Source organism: Dermacentor albipictus, chromosome 4 (genome assembly GCF_038994185.2).
Source record: "Dermacentor albipictus isolate Rhodes 1998 colony chromosome 4, USDA_Dalb.pri_finalv2, whole genome shotgun sequence".
In the NCBI taxonomy this organism is placed as follows: Eukaryota; Metazoa; Arthropoda; class Arachnida; order Ixodida; family Ixodidae; genus Dermacentor; species Dermacentor albipictus.
In genome coordinates, this window is record NC_091824.1 from 165,120,595 (window position 1) to 165,137,842 (window position 17,248).

At 43.7% G+C, this 17,248-nt stretch overlaps 1 protein-coding gene across 9 annotated transcripts in view; it reads left to right on the forward strand.

Annotated features, from left to right (window-relative positions):
- Positions 1-17,248, forward strand: part of LOC135899961 (acetylcholinesterase-like) — a 478,426-nt gene that overhangs the window by 353,400 nt on the left and 107,778 nt on the right. For all 9 annotated transcript variants that reach the window (XM_065429357.2, XM_065429350.1, XM_065429356.1 and 6 more), the window contains one exon: positions 5,062-5,098. The gene's annotated coding sequence lies outside the window, so the exon portion shown is untranslated. The remainder of the gene's footprint in view (positions 1-5,061; positions 5,099-17,248) is intronic.

Consider the following 17,248-nt stretch of genomic DNA (forward strand, 5'->3'; position numbering starts at 1 on the left):
TAATTTAATTTTTATTTCATATCATACTTTAAACTGTTTCCCGTATATGACTTGTCCGTTGGAAACTCCGGCCAAATTTAATGCTTGCGAGCACTTACTAAACTTTCACAAAGGCAGTAATTCATCCATACACATTTTACTTCGCCAAGACATAGTTCATAGGGTCCATGCCTCCCCACTTTTTTGTTTTTGTTTTGTTGTTGTTGATAAATTTGACCTCGATTGCATTCACCGTTTTACCAGAGCAGCGAGATAAATTCTGCGTTGTCCGTAAAACATAGCTGCAACTCTCCCGACTGCATGCTCACGTAACCTGCTGCTAATGCCGTAATTGGTTCATACAATTTTATCCATGCCTATAGGTCGTCAAAACATGCCTCTAACTAAAGAAAAAACAAGGTGCCTTGTTTATTTCACCGATGACGCCAAAAGAACGTACTGCTAGCCTCGTATAACGTGTCAAAAAAACAACGAGCGTTTACTAATTAGTCACAACGGTTCTATGATTAGACCAGGAATGCTAAAGCCTCGCCATACAATGGGCTTAAACGCATTTCCACAAAAAATATCTTTGGTATAATGTTGAGTTATCTAAAGACATTAAAGAGTCTTAGAATAGGGATCCCAAAAGTTTGAGGCCCCAAAGAGCTTTGCGGGTGTTAGTCTTGGGGCACGCAGAAGTGAAGATCTTTATATCTGGACGTCGCGTTTGCGGATAGCGCCTTGCGCTGACAGCGCCGCTACGACGTCAAAATAAGGTACTAGAAATAATTGAATAAAATATAGCATTTTGTGATAAGAAGCGTAACTTTGACTTTCGTGTTTTCCCATTTAATTACCATTTATAGGTTATTCTATTTGCAGTAAGCAATTAGTTGCGCTTAGTTCTGAGTAACCAACTTAACGTGCCTTCCCCAGCCAAGTTAAGCCGTATTAGGCCTACGAGTCATGAAATCGACAATTGGGTTCATAATCAGCGGCCCATAATGGGTCAATCTTCATAACATACACTAGGTGAGAGAAAGCGATATGCGTAGTCACTTCTAGCTTGCGAACTTCATGCGTTACCGCGAATCGAGCCCAATTTAGTGCTTGGTTTGAGCCGTCGCTCTGATGGGTGCCGCTAAGTTCGTTGACACAAGTCTTTTGGGGAAGCGTTTCAGGCTCCCGCTAAATCAGTTAAATAGCATGCCCGACGCAAAACCCAAGCGCTGTTTGTGTCTAGCGCATGCGCAGTGGCTTCAACGCTATTTATTTGGTGCCCCAAACATTTGGGGCCCCTATTATAAAACTCTCTATTGACAAGTATAGCTGAAAACCACTGTAGACATATGACACTTTCGAACACTTGATGCAGAATTTCTTTTGCAAGAGCTACAGTGGATGCACACGCATTTAACTTCGCACAGATAATTGCAGTAGCATTCCCCCCATTATCGCTAAATTTTTATTGGTGACATTTGTCACTTTGACATGCAAACAAGCTGAATATTGCACCATTCCTTAGATGTATACTGATAACGCCCTGGAGCATGCACCTGCAGATGTAATTTCCACAGCGAACCTGTCAGTGGCTGAGATCCTGGAATTTCTTCTTGGCGTAACATCGACAGAAAACTATCATCCTCTATGGTTCGTACCCTCAAATGCAATGGCACATACCCCCGTAAGGCAGAGGCTACAAGCACTCAGAAAAGGGATGCGAACAGTGCATACATTCTTTGTAATCACGCATACAAGATACAGAACAGCACATGTTTCAATAAAGAGCAAGCTGAAAACAAGTATAGGAACCACATAATTGATAAGGCGCTCCTGCGCCTGCATCCGATGCGAAGCACGTAGCGCTCCCCACGGCATACGTTTCCCGGTAAAGATTACTGTTCCTCAAGCTGCCGCGGCGACGGCAGCTTGACTGCAGCATACAAAGCAGGCAGTGACGTAACTACACTTTCGTACGTGAAAAAAAAAAACCTGCCTTGCAACTGATTTGTGTTGTGCCAGTACTATGGAAAGGCCACGTATAGTGAAGACATAAATAGTGAGGACGTATACTGAGGAGCAGCGTGCACACGAGGCGCGGTGAATTTCTCTTCTCTCTTGTCCACTCCGTGTAGGTGCACGAAGTAGCGGCGAAAAGCCAAGTCACAGGCCGTCGAAAAGTCCTAGTCTAATATTAGGTAAAATGCATGTGCGTATTGCCACGTGAATATTTTCACCCTGTGTCTCAACGTGTAATCGTTCTTGTTGTCGTTTACAGCTTCACTGTCCAACCACCTTCGCAGCATGAATTGAAGACCATATTTTTTTTGCAATGGAAGCAATTAACCAACATACTTTAAATTTTGTCCACGCATCACCTGATCCTCGTATTCACCAAACGTAAGCAAGGTGTAATCCGCGTCGTGCGTATTGGCTGCGTGTTTCCATAAAAGCTACAGTCGATAGACAGCGTCAGTGTTCGTTTCTTCTTTTTCGTATTTGTCTGTTGTTGCGCTGACAGATCATTAACATATTCAAGCTCCCCCAGCTCTCCATATTTCTTTGTTCGCTCTTGATGGCCTTTGTAGTTGTGCCAGGGCAGTGGGTTCAGTCTTGCCCTGCTAGTAAAATATACACCTAACGTTGTAGGGAACTTGCATACAAATGACATGTTATTGTAAAGGTGACTTAGATGGGCTATTTGGTTACTGGCTTGATGGAACATCGTTATAACGGCGTACTTCAGGATGACACACAAAAAGAATGGACAGAGGACGATCACTGATACATAGCACTCCACAGAGGATGATTCGGCGATCATCCTCTGCACATTCTTTCTGTGTCCCGTGCTCAAGGGCATCGTTACAAGCATGTTATTGCAATGGGCACGGTTAACCCACACGCTTTGAGCTTTGCCTGCACATTGATCAAACCATGTTCCTTAGCCTTGAGGAAATGGTGCCACGGTAGCTCAATTGGGAAGAGCATTGCACCAGTAGTGCGACGTCATGGGTTCATATCACACCTGCGTCCAGTTGTTTTTTCATCCACATTTACTTCCATTTATTTATCATTTCTTTAATTCAATTAGTAAGTACAAGTAATTTCCTCTATGTTGTTCTTGGTGTCTTCGGTGGCTTCTTATGATATGAGTAATAAAAATGGCGTCCCTCACTTCCCTTTCTTCTCGTTGATATATATATATATATATATAGATTGTTTACTGTGTGCTGGTAAAATGTGTACCATTGCTGAAATGTGAAGTAATGTGAAGGGTAGATTGATTGATTGATTGATTGATTGATTGATTGATTGATTGATTGATTGATTGATTGATTGATTGACTTTGGCGCAAATGTATGCGTGGCAGCATGGCCTAACCACAAAAGCCTGGCCTATTGTTGCTAAACCACGCTTGCACGAATAGTTTTGTCGTGCGAAAGCTAACACGCTCTTTTCTCAGGCAATGAAAGGTAAGCTACAGGGGCGGAGCTTCTGCACATGCGCTACCGTGCCAAGTAGTGCGGCAGCCTTTGACAGCACTTTCAGCAACTTGGAACTGGTACTGTGAATTCAGCGTCCCTTCAACGTGCGATCGCTTAGCATTTTCCCAAACATGAAAGATAAAAGCGAAACAACCGTGAAATCTGGCTCACAGCGGTGTTTTTTGTCGTATTTTCACTGTTCTATGTAAGTTTATTTTCTCTTGCCCGGTTCAAACAAAATACGCAAGTCTTCTATATTTCTTTGGACATCGTATTCATATAAACAAAAGTAAAAAAAATGCGAATGAGGATGTTCAGTTTTTTCGGAAGGGCCCTTGCTTAGTTTAGTGCAGGCTCCTCGTGACAGTTAGCGCTTTCGAAAGGTGTTAGAATGCACCCGCTTCCGGGATCAGCACAAATTCCCAATTTCTTTCCGCATGGCAGCTAACGCTACGCAAGAACTTTGCGACGTTGTACCACCTTTATGGTCGGCGCAGGTGGCAAAGCTTGTAAAGTTTTTTAGGGTTTTTTTCTTTTCTTTTGTTTTTTACAGCGAAAGCGATTTATGACAAACCTTCTGGAGATTTTTCTGCGTCCGGCAACAGAAACAGACTTAGTGATGTCTAACAAAGCCATAAACAATGGGCTTCATTGTTTGCTTTGTGCGTGATCACGTACGGGTGCAGTGCGGCGGTGCAGATGTCAAAATGCGGAACAGATTACAACACTCGCCATGAACAATAGGGTGACGTTAAGGTTGTCGCAGTATATAAGTATGACAGGTATCGGCGCTAAAAAAAAAGCTGCGTTTGCATTATCAATGGGGTGGACACGTATAATTCATACACCCGAAAAACAACATGCGTACGAGGGTCGCCGCAGGGAACAGCAAGGATAACCTAAACTGCGCCGGCGCGAAACGACCACCGACGAAGAACATTCCCGCGATGCTGAACGAAAACGACAATCGCGAACCCGGGCACCTCCGACCAAGCGACGACGCCCGACTCGCAACGCAAGAAATGACAACCATTGACAACCAAGCACTTTTGCTTTTCGTTTGAGAGCTTTGACTGTCATCTTTCGCTGCCATTCCATGTTCATGAAGTGGAATTGTTGTCACTTTTTTTTTCGCCGAAGTACTAATTCTATCGTCGTTTTAACATTTACAGCACAGCCTAGATATAGGTACGTGCGGTTTTATAACAGTTAGTCGCAGATGACGTCGCAATCTGGGTTCATTCCACTTAAGCCCGTCCAATACATACAACTATGTACGACCCAACCATCGGCATCTCTTCAACTCGCTTCGAACGCCCAGAGTGGAAATAATGCTATCGCTATCGTATGCCTGTCGGCACCTTCGTTTTCTTGCTGCTGTCGTTCCACACAGGCTTGCGTCCAACAACTTCTTGCCTTATGCAAGTGCATTACTCCATCTGATAACCTTAGCGGGACCGTAATCATTGCTAGATAGCTATACTTACCCGCAACGTTGAATTCTGAGGTTTTGCGTGCCAAGACCACGGTTTGATTATGAGGCATGCCAGGTGCGGGACTCTGGATTAATCTTGACCTATCCGCGGTCACGCAGGTCGTGCGTTGGGGGTCTCCGCATCTTGCCGAAACAGGTACGTAATCACTATGCTGCAAAACTCTACGCCATAGATGAACAGTTGGATAGCATTTAGTGAACCGCTTCACGGAAGATTCGCTTGACATAGGTGCCAATGTGTGCGTTCTATTTGCATAATTTTTCTTTTCTTCTAAAGCATGCCAACCATTCCACAGAGGCACTGTGTTTCCAAGTTCTAAGTCACTGTCTAATTTTTTAATGTTGTTTGCCTGAACTCACTGTGCGCACATTGCAAAAAATTTTGCAACAGAAACCACTGACATGGACTGTTGGGAAGAAGACACGCAGCCAACTGCTTTCACGACATAACGACTTTCGAAAAATAGCAGTGACAAGCTGACACGCCAAATTTTAGAAGCCGTGGCATAGACTGGGGCGGGTATTCATGCATCAGTACACCGTAAATGATAGTAACAGATGAAGAGAAAGGGTAATTGCGCAAGAAATACTCTTTCAGCCGACAAAGCAGACTATCAGCATGACAAGCAAACAAGCACTGTTGTTTTCCTTCTTTCTTTTTTATGTGTGGTGGGTATTTCTGCGATATTATGTAACACCATATATCGGTCTAGTTGGTTATACTTTCAATTCATATTGTGTGTCCAAGCCAATATTCAATGTTCTGTTGTTTGTCCAGCGGTGTGTCGTGTGTGTCCTTTCAACTTATTCATCTCAGCGATTTCTACTGGAAACCTTTCTGTAATGTAATTTTATTCGCTTCAAATAGAACACAAAGAAAAGTTCATCTGTGTTCCTGCAGGTTGTGTGTAAATCGCAGATTGAAGGGATTGTTCGATGATCTTATTACAGGGAAAGAGTTAGGTTATACGAAAAAGACCCGCCAGAAGAGCTAGGTTTACGAAATCTGCATGGTTTGAAAGCCGTATTTGACTTTCTAGTAATGAATAAATCTTAATAGTTCTGCATATTTCAGCGCACAACGTGGCACGTAACGCCATACGTGTCTCAGTCACTCTTGTACCGCGTGTCACACCAGGTACGAAAGTTACAAACGGTACAAATTGTACAATGTTACAAAGGTGCAAATGGTACAAACATACAAATGCGAAAGTTATTTGGTACTTTCGCATTTCTTTAAGCGTGTTAAACTCGCTCTGGAGCGTTTGCGTTTTCCAGGAGCCTTCGGGCACTGAACTAAATCAATGATGACATATTGTGCCGTCTAAACCGTTTGGTGTCGAACTTCGTATCCAGAAGAAAAGGAAAACTTGTAAAATATCGCTCGATGGTTAACGTCTTCAGAAAAGTTTAGTGTCGGTTGTAACAGACGTAAGGGAAAACGACAGGATGTCGTGTATGACGCTACACGATGATCACTTTCACTGAAGCAACAGTAACGAATTAACTTTTTTTTAAAAGGTCGCCTAACCACGTTTAGAGACCTCACCCTACACTACAGACTCGTAAGGCGCACATTCCCGCCACCGCACGATAAATTAAACATGAGCGAGGCCGTAGCATTACGCTTTCTCCAGACACACACCTACCCTAGCCTCGCCGTCTTACATCACTGCTACCCGGGTTTATATCCAACTTATGCGTGTAAAGTTTGCGGAAAAAGAGCAACGCTGCGACACATGTTCTGGGAATGTACCGGCAACAACGGTATTGAAACCACCTACGTTCGCGACGAGTCCATAATCGCGGCCGTTGCCAGAGTACGGAAAGCCTCGAGCTCGCTTCTTTCCGACGCCGCCCCGACTGCGGGAGCCGCCGGGAACCTTCTCCGTAGGCGTGGCCGCCGCTGGGAAGCGGCTCTCAAAAGTTTAGGCTTGGCAGACCAGCTCTGGGCGATCCGGTAAGCCGAAGATGCCAGCCGAGTCCAAGGACTTCGAGCCGCCTCCTGAGGCCACCACAACAAAAACTGCCGGACCATTCTGTAAAGATGATGATGATGATGGCGGCCTCATATTATGGCTCATACCCACACTGGGGGATTGGCCAATAATTGCGTGTTGAAAAAATTGCCTCATCTTTTGAAGGGTTACTTATTCGATGGAAAAAAAAATAAGAAAGAAAGATAAGGAAACATACAAAAACTAATAAATTACATTACAAGAGAACAATCAAAAAGTTACTCGTTTTGTTAATTGTATGTAAGCGCAAACGGCATCGAACACGTCCCTGTGGCCGACCCCTATAATTGACGCAGCAAAAGTTAGTATGATTTCTGATGATAACATTAACCCTAATTTAGCAAGCGGAAGTTCTAGATGTCTTTTCCTTAACAATTTGTGTCGCAGACATACCAAAATGTATTGATCTAATGATTATATTTCTTGGCAGCGTGCACATAGAGGCGATAGCGTCACACTAGTCCTGTGTAAATATAGGTTTAATGGAGGAATACGGCAGCGTAATCTCGCAATCACTACTTCTGATCATCTTGATGGGCACCACTGGATTTTCCACGAAAATTTTAGGTGCTGATATTCTGTCCATGTTGTTATTAGTTCATTGAGATCTCTATGAATTGAATATTTTCTATACCTAATTGCTGTTATGTGCGTCGCTACAGGAATAACCGCATTATAGGTCTACTCAGGGATGCTCGCGCTAATCAGTCTGGCATTTCATTTGAATGTAAGCCACGGTGGCCAGGTACCCATAATAGCTTTAGTGAATTCAAATGTGGGAGGACTAATGTTAGAAACGTTTTTACAGTTGCCGAATTGGATAAAGCTGTAAGCGAAGTACAAACCGAAAGAGAATCTGTTATAATAACCGCACTCGTTGAGTTTGAATGAAGTTTCAGAAGCGCTAAAATCACTGCTAAAAGTTCGGCTTCAAAAACGGGTGTGAAATCTGACAGTCTCAACGAGAATGACCAGACAAGCAGAAGCGAGAAAGTGCATACGCCCGCCTTTTCGTTGTTGACTGAAGCGTGTCTAGCTATTATGTTATTTGATTTACGTGTGCTAGGTAATCTTGCAACAGGGCATTTAAAAAGTGGCTGATTGCAACTTAGAATTTGGGGGGAAATTTCATCAAAATATATCTTAATATTGTAATTTGATTCGGTTGATGGAATTACCTCTCGAATGTTCGCATTCAGGCTATCTAGTTGTTTTTGTACAAATATAATCTGTGGAGTGTGAAAGCGAGGCCAATGAGCAAGGAAGAAGGAATTCGGATCATTAATAAAGGTGTATTCAGATCGCCTAAGCGGCAAGCTGTAAAATTTCAGAAATACTTGAATTGATAAGATGCGCAATCTGCAGGGCAATGTTGGAAGGCGCGCTTCTTGACAGATAACATTAATAGCCACAAACCTGGGGAGCCCCAGACAAAGGCGTAGGGTCTCACGCTCCAAAATAACCAGAGGCTTTATTTTATAAGCAAGCCGCCTGAGAACAAGACACACCGAAATTCCAATATGGGATCGCATATACATTTTATAAATCATGAACGGTGAATACCTACATAGTCCATATTGTCGCTTACTCATTCTACGCAGAATACCTAAAGCACGTTGCACCTTACCCGCTACACTTTCTATGTGTTGACTCCAGTTGAGCGTTCTATCATATGTGATTCCCAAATATTTTTGAGACGCCACCTGTGGAATGGGTTCTTGCTTATAAGCTATAGACACTGAAACCAGATCCATGACCGGGAACACTAAAATTGCGGTTTTGCTTACATTTAATGACTTACAAATTTTCTGAAACCATACCCCTAGCATATTCATGTATCGTAATTTTTGGTATAAAGTGTTAATGTCAGTGTCGGCCGCAAAGAATGCAATGTCGTCTGCATAAGCGTAAAGGTACATGTCCTGAGAAGTGGGGATGGAGCTTATTAATGTATTAAATAATATTGGGGATATGACCGCTCCTTGGGGAACACCGCGAGTCTGTCTGAACTTAGACGATGAACATCCGTCCTTGAAGCAATAAAATTCTCTTGATCGCAAAAATTCTGCCAACCACGCGGCAATGTAATTTGGGAAATTACGACTCTACAGAATATCCAGTAAAATTGAATGTTCAAGGCTGTCATAAGCTTTAGCTATATCTAATTTCACCAAAGCAGAATATTCTCTCCTTTTCCGGGCAAGTTGGATGCGGCTCTCTAAATCAGCATGGGCACACCATATTGAGCAATTAGCTCTGAAGCCTATTTGATTTGGACCTAATATTAAATTATCCGTCATCCAGATAGTAATTCTGTAATGTAATACCCTCTCTATGAGCTTGACCATATTAGAATTCAAAGAAATAGGTCTGATGTTTTCTATGTTATAACCTACTCCTGGTTTTTTAGGTATCAGCATTACTTTAGCTACTTTCCAATCGTTAAGGTATCCAGGCTTTGTGTAAGGATTAGTTTATAACGTTTAGAAGGTCTCCAGGAGATAGATCGAATAAAATTTTTATCGTGTGAACGGTAATTCCATCAGGACCAGGGCTGACACTGGAGCTAATTCCGTCAATGTAACTTCAGTAAACACTGAAGATGGGGCTAATTTTTGCTATTTATAAGACATCGATGATGTGAATCTACTCTCCAAGCCTTTAGCAAGGAGTTGAAAAGATTTGGTCATTTCATCGGGAGACAGGTTGACATATTCAATATTAGTTGGCAATGGCAGAATTTTCCGATATCTCAATATCTAAACAACGGTTTTTTGTTTTTAGATTTAGAAAGGAAATCATAGTGTTTCCTAATGAAATTTTCTTTAGCTTGACCAACTGTACGTTTAAATACAGCAGCGTGAAACTTGTAACCGATCAGATCAATTTTTGGGGCACTGGTTGTAGAGGAGCTGCTTCCAAGCTGCCTGTCGTCGTCGGTGGGCTCGCGTGCAGTCTGTATTCCACCAAGGGTTATAAGATGTTTTCTTTGCAGATGTAACACTAAATTTAGCCTTTTTCTATGTTCTTTTTATTACCGCACGAAGTTTCATAGCCTTGGTGCCTTCGTGCTCTTCAGAATAAGCAGCCAAATGTACCTTAAGATCGGATTTAAATTTATTATAATCTACAAATACGCGTACCTGGAAGCGTCATGGCATAATCGGGCAAGCGATTTAAACCATTATTGTAAAGTGGTCACTGTTGGTGGCACAGCCCTAGGCTGTCCGGGATGAGCTAGTGAAGGACGAACTTACGAAACTTAAATCCAATGCGGAGCGGGACTGTTTACAAATATATGTAGGGATTCTAGAGTTCAGACAAGACAGATTATTATCTATTGTCCAAACCCACAAGCGTTTGCCACATTGGTCAGTTCGAAAGCCCCTTCTTTTTCTTCTAATAGGCTGCATTCTAATCACTGCGACTGAAGTTGTCGCAATAAGCAAAAGGCGGCAATGAATAATTTATCGGGATATTATATGAGTATTAACAGAAATATTTTGTATGCCGCTTTGATATTTGCTTTTCTAGGCAGTTACCGCCATAGCTACACAACGAAATACCAATTCCTCCAGAGCGCCGTAAATAATAAACAAATTATAGTCTCTTATGCGATTCGTACAAAACGCACAGAACGTTCAGCGCCGTATTAAACATGAAAAAGGAGACTGTTGACGTCACCGAAAGCGAAGGTGGTGATCACGTGGCATCACAAACAACTAAAGAGCACGCCGGTCTGCCCGGTGGTTCGGTTGAAGGCCATACAATTACCGCGTTGCCGAAAGCAAATCAGCCGTGCAAATGTTACTTGCTTTTTTGGCCACAAAGGTGAACACACTTTCCCATCTTCTCCCGTCAAGTGCTGAATAGACAAGGCCTTCGTCAACGCACTCATAATTCGTGGTGGTGGTATTGGTGGTGATTAGTGGTGGTATATCTAGTGGCTGCATTGCAGTATTGACAGTGACAGTAGTAGCAATAATAATGGTAGAAGTACCAGTAGTATTTTGGACAGTACTCCATGTCTAATTTCTCCATTTCGCTCTTGGCTTTCTGTGCTGAGCGCTACGCAGCATTGCGACCAGGTCGCCCGCCTCGACCAGGTTTAAGGACCTTCACTTTCGTTTTGTTTCTCCGAGGTTCGACGTTCCCGCCCCTTCTAGCAACCGAGCGCAAAACATTGCAGGGAAACGTCGTGAGGAGACAAAAAGTAAATAAAAGGAAAGAAACAAAATTGGAAATGCAGCGGAGTGAAACTCGGGGCAACAGATGGTGTTTGTCATGAACGCCTCGATGGCAACATCAAGGCAGCTCGAGGCGGTGGGGTGGAAAGACCTTGGGACGGCTTGCTTTTGAATGCGATGCGCCGCGTAAGCCTTGAACACGACCTTCGCCGAGGTTGTGACCGTGCACGAGTCCGGAGCAGAACGGGTAATTGCGATTCCATGTCAGGCAAGGGTGGAACGACGCGTGCCACTTCGCGCTTTGCGCCTTGCAGCTTCGTCTCGGCGATCGGCGAGGGCAGTTAGCTTCGCGCTCGTGCTATTTGAGGAAAACATGGCGCGAGTGTGTCCGCTAGTCACGTGTATGCGAAATGAGCTCAAGGGGAATGGCGAGAACTGGCTTTTTTTATTGATAGGATATAAGGAGATGTTGACGCACAACTTAAGGCGCCGGCTACTGCTTAGCTCTTGAATATTTCTATCTTACAATATACTGGGTTCAAGATCACATATCAAATAACCCTTTTCACACAAACACCAGGAATTGTCGCGCAACGTTTTCACAGTAACACTATGACGTAAGAAACACATGGTACATACAATATGCGAGTTAAATGTCTCCACAGTTACGTAGAAAAACGTCTAAAAAATACAAATGATACTGCAGCCTAATAACACAATCTCGAGTCAGCGGGTGGTACATACATCATGTAAATGCACGATCACATATAGTCACAACAGAACAGTCAACATAACATAATCCACTAACACATACGTATATACTGTGACATTGAAATGAACAATAAAAGTGTTAATAACGGCCAACAATGCCGCTGTCTTCAAGAAAAGTATTTAGTGCTTTTAAAACGCTCTTCTGCAAGGACGTTGTTGGCCTAGGACTCAAAGGTTTCTTTAAACTGAAAGGTCTGCGGTCTGAAAGGTCTGCGGTCTGCGGTCTATGTAATTAGGATTGATTTAAGTCGGTGTCTTGGTGTGTCGTAATGTGGGAAATCTAGAAGGAGGTGATATATATCTTCGTCCACAAATCCACAAACACATTCGGGAGTTTCCGCATGGCCAATTCTGCGTAAGAAATGTTTTGTGTAGGCAGTGCCTAGCCTTATTCTAGCTTTCATGTATAGGGAACTATTGCATTCAGAGAGTTTATCAGCTGGTTAAGATAACATTTTTGAGTATAATCTACCCGTAAAACTTGTTATAGGACAATCTATTATCGTCTCTTAGTGCCAGCGCTCTAGTTGTACGGAGTTTTCCGTAATGTAATCGTTTAGCGCAGTAGAGAGTAACCATGTAAAACATATTCATAAAGTATTACTCGTGGTTGCGTCGAGGTGGCTCATGGACTTTGTCATTCTACCTCCAAGCACAAGCTTGGAAGTTTTCTGATGTTGACGGAGTGCAAGGAACGTGTGTTTCCTCCCCTTGAAGCACAATTCGAACCCCACTGTGGCCAAAATGAATGCTCGGGGCTAGACTGCAATGACTCATGAAGTTCGGAGGCAGCATTTGGAAGAAAACCACCGTTAGTTACTGAATATTGTGACCTGTTCAAAACAATAAATAACTACAAGTTGTGGCCTTCACAGGGAATTCAACAATAACCGAAAGGTCTAGAATAAAACAGTTGTTCTTGTAAGCAGTGCTTACATACAAACGAACAAATATTACATGTAAAAGAGAAGTCAGAGCAGCCATGAATTTACTAACTAGTTCAGAAGGCTATAATGAAGCCCCCCGTCGTTACACAGTGGTTCACCGAATACACTGACGTCCACTAATAATCGTATATAGGACTTCGTTGTGGAAGAGTACCTGGTGTTCTCCTTCAGCTGCCTGTTTCGTCAACTTTCAAGGCTTGTCAAGGCTTGCGAGTGTGACCTAAAAAGCAGATGTGTAGTTCGTTCTATAATGTCACGCCATTATTTGCACCTTTCCGAAGCAAGAAACCTGGGATGCAGTCCTTCGACCACCGTGAAAATTGTAGGTAATACGTACGGCATGGACTTTACGCTTTTCGACGATTTCTTGAACAAATCAGATTGCAATAAGCTTAACGACTTGTGACATCAGTAAGGCTCACAGATAGAAAATTAATCAGATCCCTTTGATTATTTTTTTATCTATCTGTGGTCTCTTCAGCGCGCGTCCAACTTGCTACCGTGCATAGGGGCAAGTCTTGTAAGGGTATAAAAATAAAGAGGCGGAGAGGGCCAGTGGTACGCAAAACAGGCCTACAAACAGTCACCGATGCCGGTTGATTTCCGATTTTGCAGCAGTATCTTCGTTACTTTTTGGCCCGGCGATTCATAAGACCACAGTCCAAGAATCTGTGTCTGAATATTGTCTAGAATTCAGCCGGTTTAGCGCAGTCCCAAGGTGGCGATCGGCATCGTAACATGCACAAAAACGCACGAAGTGTTCCACTGCCACTCTTCAGCTGCCTAATTCGCACATAGCTGTGCCTGCTATTCCAATGAGGAATTCGTACGCTTTCTTAAAAGCCTTGTCTAGCCAAGAGCAGCGCAGATGTGTTGCATTTCAGCTGCAACAGTAGAGTGGCAGCTGCAACCCCAGCGAAGGATAAATTGCGTGGAGGCCGTTACCGGCGTGCTGTCTTCAGCAAGTGGAGTCAAGATTACTGTAATTACACAGCCTTATTGGACTTCTTGCACGGTGCGGTGTTACATTCCTTTCTGAACGTCTTAAGGCGGCCCTTATCGAAACAAAGAAAAAGTGTGTGGAGGCAGTAGTTCAAGACTCTCGTGGTATTCCTGGAAGTCACGGTGTAAGCAAGCAAATGAAGACCCCTCGCAGTTCTTTACAACGATGGCGTGGGAACAGTACTGGCTGCTTCATGGGGGGACCGGACAACGTCATTAGCAAGGTCATTACTAACGGTGCGAAAGTGATCCGGCAGCCATCGCCAGCACACCTTGACCGTTGCACTGGGCTTGGTGGAGAGAGAGGCGATGTTGCCTCGCATGGAAGCTGGATATGTTTACCTGGCTGATGATACGGCATGTCACTACAAGTGTTGGGTGAAAGTTATGGTATGGGCAGTAATCGCGCAAACGGCACTGAGCTTGGCTGAAAACATCGCGCAGAGCATAGAAACAAGAGAACGTGTCATGTTGACTTCAATTTGGCAAGGTTCTGCAGTTTAAAATCAGCCACGAACCCGGTGATAACGCTCATCTGATTATGCACTCAGCCACTTTCATCATTATTACTGTGTCAGAAATACGTATGAATAGAAAATAACTAAACTACATAAAAGTGTCTTTTTTAATGTCTTACTCAACAAGTAATTATTCTCAATATGTCAGCGCATTACTGAAGTTACCAGCACCTTCAAACATACTTACGGGTAGGAGTAGATATTCAGCAGTGATATGCGCCACGAACATGCTGTTCTTGGTATCACAAACATTATGTTTTTGCTTATCACGTTTCCAAACAGCTGAATGATATGATTTAAAGAATAAATAAAGCCAAATCATTGCCATGCAAACATTATATGGTGACAAACTATTTTAAGAAGACCCGCTGTGGTATCTCGCTGGCTATGGCATTGCGCTGCTGAGCGCAGTTCGCATGTTCAATCCTGGTCGCTGCGGCCGCATTCCGATGAAGGTGGAATGAAAAAAAATGAAAATGCTCGTGTAGCGTCCTTTAGGTGAACGTTAAAGAACATTAGGGGGTCAAATTACTCCGGAGTCATCCACTGTGCAGTTTCGCAATTTTAATGCCCCAGTTTAATTATTTTCGATATATTTTAGAGATGAACGTTAGAAGCGAAAGACAAGGACAGCTGCGCAAAAACAGACACCACACGCCGCTTTCACGACATCAAGATTCTAGAAAAAAATACAGAGGCATTGAGAAGTTAGCAGGCCAAATATTAGAAGCCGTGGACTCGAGCGGGTAATCATGCATCCATGCACCATCAATTCTACTAACAGAAGAAGAGAATGGACAGCGTCGCAAAAATTTTTCTGTCAGCTTAAGGAACAGACTGTCAGCGTTACATGCAAAATATTCATTTCCTTTTGTACTCTTTGTTTTTGCATATTATGTAACGCCGTAGGTTGGGCTAGTTGCTTATACTTTGAATTGTGATGATGTGTCGAAGCCAATATTCAATGCCATGTTATTAGTCAAACGGTGTGCCGTGTGTCTCCTTCCTCTCGGTGCATCTCAGTGCTCTCTGCTGAAAACGTTTTTGCAGTATAATTTTATTCCCTCCCTTCAAATAGAACATGAACAAAAGTTCGCCTCGGTTGCTGCCTGCGCCGTTTAAATAGCATACTGAAGGGATTGTTCGGTAGTTTCGAACCGCACAAAAGGGACTAAATGAAAGAGGTTAAATGAAAGATGTCGATCAGAAGAGCTAGATTGACGAAATCATCACAATGTGAAAGCCTTATTCGACATTCCAGTAATGAGGAAATGCTAAGCATTTTTGAATATTCTTGCACCCAGCATGGCATGTAACGCAATATGTGCCTCCGTAACTCGATGCATCGAGTGTCGCGCCGGCTCTTCCTCTCGTAGTTTCACATTCGTTTCGGTGCATTAAGCACCAAACGCTCCATCCACACCGAGTGTTTCCTCTCAGACCGATGCTGCAGAGACACTGCATAAGGCTTTGCCGGTACAGCGACGATAGCTGAGGATTAAAAAATCCTATGTCTCATGTTCGTCTACGAAGCGAGGGTACGAACAACTCCAAAGTAGGAACACCACAGAAGAACCTGTGGGGACCTGTGAAGCACGTGAAAAGTAGTGTCATGTATCGAGTACCACCTTCTCCGGCTGGAATTGTTGGAAACTGTCAAGCTATAACTATCCCGAAGCGGGGTTTACGAGGCCTCTCCCAGGCGCACGCCCCATAAGGAAAGCTGGGTGCTTGGCCGGGATCGCGTCTGTACTCGTTTTCTTAAACAGTTGATGGCAGATTCTCACGGAATAGAGAATCCACGGAATCAGAGAGGCGTCGGAAAGCCGCCGCTTTTTCTAATAGGCAGTGATGTACCAAGACTCGTCACTTGGCTGTTTATATGGCTTTTATGCTTGGAAGGGGGCCCTGTATAAACTTGCGGAGGTCTCTGGGCGCCCCTTGTCCCACCACAGCTTTGATGAAATAGCCGAGAATCCGCTGCTGCGATGGGAGGCAGATGAGTGCTGCCACTGGGTATACCTCGGTAAAATAAGCACGAGCCGCTCCCGGCAGGGTGCTAGGCAACTACGTGACTTCCGGACGCTTGGAAGAACACCCACCTGATGGCAAGTTGGTGGCATGATATACTTCCAGATGCCATGTCGAGTTGTTTGGGTCTTTTGTTTGTCTTGCTCATGCACAGCAGACAGAGCGGTCTGTATGAACCTTTCCCAAGTAACGCATACCTGGAAAGGCGGACGCCTGGCCGGTGAGCTGCTTATTGTACCGGTGCTTTAACCAGGTACGTGCTGGGTGTCCAACCCACTGGGCCATGGTTGCGGAAGGTGCGTGGTTATGTCCCCATAGTCTAATCAATGCAGTGTTCATCGTTCCAATGCAGGTATAGCCGCCGTACTGGCAGCGCCTGCAGGCGCTTGCTCCAGATTTTATTCCCCATTAGCACAAGAATCTATGGCTGACTCGCTTTCTTCCCTGTTCTTTCATGGAATCGTTTATTAGTTCAGGTTTGTCACATACTGCCACATATGTCACATGCTGCATCGCTTTTTTCACTTTCGCGAAAATTTGGAACTTTGCATTTTTAGCCTTACCATTATAATAACAAAGCTATCCGTGCACCGCGTTACAAGACGAAGGCAAACATAATATGAATTCTACCCCATTACTGCAGTCGACGTTGTACTTGTATTTGGTGCCCTTGGTTGTGAACATCACGCGAATGATAACGTAGGTGATTCCTTTTAGTCGTGGTGACTAACACAAATTATTGTGGGTATTGAAGAATATGTCACTGTGCCAACTGCCTCTCTTCGCTTAGCTATGCAGCAGATAAAATAGAC